Raw genomic sequence first — 4,623 nt, 5'->3', positions numbered from 1 at the left:
GGGGGGGATCGGAGTTAGAGGCAGGGAGGAGAGGGGGGGGAAAGTTTCTCGGGGGAGGCAAAAAAAAAAAGTTTTCTCTCCTCTGCAAAAGGCGGGCAGGGCGCCCTAAGTCCAAGGACAATCCATGGAAGTGTTCGCTTCTTCACAAGTTGTGCAAACGATTTGTTAGTTCATGAGCCTAATTAGTGCGGGGATCACATAAACAGCTTCCTCCGAAGCCTGGTAAATGGCTTGATGATTGGTCGCTATTACTCGCCCTGAGGTGGAAGGGGGGAGACTCTTTAAAGTGCGTCAGAGGGAGGCGAGCGCCTGGGAACCCGGAGGCCTGGATCCCGGCCGAGTGTGGAACGGAGTCGGCGCCGCTGCCTCGGCCGAGCCTCCTGCGCCCTCCAAGCCGCCGGCCTCGCCGCGCCTTCGCCCCGCGCTCCCAGCTCACTCGCTCCCGCGGCGCCCGCTGCGGCTTCTCCTCCTCCTCTTTCGCCTCCTCCTCTTCCTCCGGCGTCTTCTCCTTCTCCTCCTCCTCCTCCTCCTCCTCTTCCTCCTTCTTCTCCTCCTCCTCTTCTTCCTCCTCCTCTTTCCCCACCTCCTCCCCCTCTGCCACCGCCTCCTCCTACACTACCACCACTCCCTCCGGGGCACCCCGGTCCCTGCAGAGTCCCCGGCCCGTGCCGCCTCTGCTGCGGCCCCCCGGATCCCGAGCTGGTGGGACAGACGGACGGACAGACACGCAGATGCCTGGCGCCTAGCTCTCGGCCGCCGCTGCCTCCCGTGGCCCCGCGTCGGGGAAGCGGGGATCGCCCCGGGAGCACCGCGAGGGTAAGCAGGCAGGGGTGGGTTCCGGGCGAAGGCTAACGGGGCTGTTCGGTTACACCAGTTCCCACCCCCAACACAACTCCCGGCGGTTTCCCAGGTGAGAAAGGAGCCTGGGCTGGGGGGTGGGGGGGGGGTGGTCTCCAACCACGCGTAGCAACGAGGTCTCAGGGTCGCGGTGCTCGCGATTGTTGACCCTGTTTGTTCGTTTGCAAGTTGAGACACGAGTCAACGACCCTGCCCAGGCGCCAGGCTTCCAACCAGCCCTGCGGGCTCTCACTTTTTCTCTCTGGGAGCGTTCTCACCTCCTTACCCAAAACAGTTCCTTTGGCAATATCTGGGACCACGGGGTCCAAGGTCAGGGGAAAGACTGATGCGGTGTTACTATTATCGGTCCGTTGTCCCTTGTCGTTATTATTTTTGTTCGTTTTGTCATTATGACTATTGCTGTCCTTTTTGTTATTATTCTTATCATTATTATTACTACGATTATTACTTCTATTATTATTCTGTTATCTGTCGTCCCAGGGGCGGGTTGCTGTGCAGGGATTGCAACTAGGGACTGCAGATCGCGTCTCCGCTCCCAGGCCGTGTCCGCATTTTCGAGCTCGCCTTCGGTTTTGGGATGATTTTAGGGCCGAGTCCCCTCGTCCCCATTGGCTCGCGCAACGGCATAATTATGATCACATCCCCCAGGCTGCTGGCGCTGCTCTCTGTTTATTGGTGGTTAAAGATCTATTATCTATTCATCAGCAGCTTCTTTTTTCCTTTTTTTTTCCCCCCTTCTTGCCAGTTGCATTCTTCTAAAGTGAAGTACCAGCAGGTATTTTGCACGTTTACAATTAATGAGAAAAAAAAAAATCTGGCATCCTTTAAATCTATTACTTAGAGGCCCATGCCATTTCTCTTAAGGAGGAAGAAATGCCTGTGTTTGGTGACTAGGTTGCTGTGAGACCCGAGAAAAGTCGATTGGGATGGGGGGGGGAGAGCAAAGTCCGAGACGAGCCTGCAGCTTCATCAGTTGAGGGTCTGGGTTTTTGGACACACTTCCCCGCTTCCCCAACTACCCACCTCACTGTCCTGGGTTCTCCCCGGGCCCTCTGTGGTTTCATCTGATGTATTTTTATGTTCACATCAATTTCTCAACTTGATTCCAGGCATAATTTGCTTTGGGATGGGGAGGGGAAACCTTTTAGGGAAACCCTCCAGGAAAGAGAGGTTAGAATTGTGTTTTCTGGGTGTGTCTGGGCACCTGACCTTAGCTAACAGAGATCATCTGGGTTGTCCCCCCCCCCCACCTTTCCCACAGAAGGCACATATACACACATCCACACCCAAGACAGGTGTGGACCTCCGCTTTCCCCTCATGCCCTGAGAAATCTGACTGCCCCTGTCTCAAGCTTCAGACCTCTGGCGCCAGCTCTGGGCAGGGGTGGTGGCTGGGTATTCACCCTTAGCAGGTTCTTGTGGTCGTGCTTTGCAGAAGCACCCCCAACCCCCCATCCTTTTTCCCAGGCCCAAGGATACAGGGTGTCCAGTGCAGCTTCTGGGGGTGGGGTGTATCTGGAGATGTACCTCCCTATGGCCTGAACCACCGACCTCCAGAAATATCGTCTCCAGTTCAGAAATCCCTCCCTCAGTTAGGCTGTAGGGACATAAGCCCCACCAGTGCCCAGGCCAGCAGGGAGCCTGAAGCCACCGAGAAATGAGAGGTCTTCTGGCTGTGCTAACCAGCAAGCCCGGAATGGAGCTAGAGGTCAGCCCTCCATTTCCAAAGCTGGGAAGAAACGCCCAGTTTAGGTGGGCTGTAGGTCGTGGATCCTGGAACCAGAGGGAGAAGTCCTCCTTCCTGGAAGGCTCTCCAGGAGGAATGGAAGGTCAGGCTTGTCCTCAGACCAGGCTCTCCAAACTTGGCAGTTAGGCTCCAAGTGGAAAAGGAGGAGCCCTAAAAAGCCCCGCCCTGGCCACAGGGTGGGGAGTGAGCATTTAATTTCACAGTTCGTATTAGGGGTCTTGGCTGGGGGCCTGAGAGTAGATGACCTTGAGGGCAAAGGGGATCCAGTTTGTGTCCGGGAGGTGGGGTGAGGCCCGCCACGGTGTATGAAATGTAAGGGCTTTTAACCTTTTTTTTAACGTCTCAGGCTTAGCGCTGAGGTGTTGTTGGTACTTCCTTAAACCCTTTCCTACCTTTGGCTAGGAGTGTTCAGGGTACCCAAGGGAGTAAGCGACGGTCTAGAGCCCAGACCCTCTCCTCCTCCTGCCAGAGGCAGGAAAGTTGGGCCCAGGGCAAAGGGCCCAGTCTCCTGGGAGCCTTGTCTCCCTTCGTGCAATATCCTCTTCAGGCCACCAACCTCCTGCAAACTGCACAGAGGGGCCATGTTGGGCCCAAGGTGTTTCGTGGACAGCAGGTGGGCAAGGGTGAGGGAGCAGCGGGGGTCCTTTTCCTCTGGCCCAAGGGCTACCCGCCCCAAGCCTCGCTCAGGCCCACCAGAGAGATAAGTGGGTTTGGGGCTGGTCGCAGAAGCCCTGGAAGCCGGATAATCTATGCTAATTCATGCGCGAGGGACCTGAGGAACTCGGGAAGGTTCAAGCAACCACCCCGACGTGTGGGAGAATTAACGAGGACAGTAACTCATTAACCAGACTGGTGGGTGAGGCTCCACAGGGCACTGGGCATTCTGGTCTGGACCCAGACCCTGAGCCAACTCTACCCCTGGCCCTCGCACCGCCCGGCTGCCGCTCACTTTATTCGCGGCTTGGGCCTCGCAGAATCCGGCCCCTCTTTGTTCCCTAGCTGCCCTAGAGGGATGGGTGATTGGTTAAGTACTGGGAGCCTGCAGTGCACAGTGAGGGGATTTCTGAGGCTCCATTTTAGAGCAAAGGGCTCCCTTTCCTACAGGCCCCAAACCGCCGCAGGCTGAGCTCTGTAGATTCCGGAATCCACGCTCCGCCGGCAGCCGGACCAGCAGACAACAGATGAAGGTTCGAGTCTCGGATCTGTCACTTACTGGCTGGGCAAACACCACGTCTCCCGACCTCCATTTTGTCACCGGTGCAAATGCGGCCAAGACTGCCTGCGAGGCAGTTGGAGCAGTGGAGGGTAGAAGTCAGGCCTGTTTTGAGGCGTAACAGAACCCTTCTACTTTTGGTGACAGTGGTAATTACACTTCTCTGAGCGTTTTTCAAAACTCATAGACCTGTACACTGTACAGGGTGAATTTTACTGTGTGTTTTACAGAACCCGTTCCACCCCCCGCCCCGTCCCTGCAAAAAAAAAAAAAAAAAGAAAAAAGAAAAAGAAAAAAAGCCAGTCACGTCTGGGTGACTTTGAGCAAATTACCTGACCTCTCTGTGCCGTTTTCTTCTGAGAACTGGAGATAAATAATAGTATCTTGGCCCTTGGGGTTGTTCAAGGAGATAAGCCAAGCAAAGGGCTTATTGTGATTGGCGTAGAATGAGCTAGAATCGTGAGCTCCTGTCCTTGATGTTGCTGTTATTATTATTACCTGCCCACCTCCAGGGCTCGCTGCTGGGCTTCAAGACTGAACAATATAGTTGTGCAACATAAACTACTGCTGGTCTCAAGCTCCTGCCACTGGCTTCTCCGTGCTTCCCTCTCCTCCTCCCCAAGGGTAGGGGACTTCCTTAGGGAGGTGTTGGGGTGAGAGAGGCCTGGATTCCTGGCTAGTGCGAGGCAACAGAGGGCAGACCCCATAACTGTCTGCTCTGAGTTTCCTGCCTGGGGTGCATTCACAGCCTCCCTGCAATTCGGGATGGACGGTCAGGTTGCTGCGTGGGGTCACTATCGTCGTG

This window comes from Herpailurus yagouaroundi, unplaced genomic scaffold (assembly GCF_014898765.1).
Source record: "Herpailurus yagouaroundi ecotype Mexico unplaced genomic scaffold, PumYag 163, whole genome shotgun sequence".
Lineage (NCBI taxonomy): Eukaryota > Metazoa > Chordata > Mammalia > Carnivora > Felidae > Herpailurus > Herpailurus yagouaroundi.
This window is presented reverse-complemented; position numbering follows the sequence as displayed.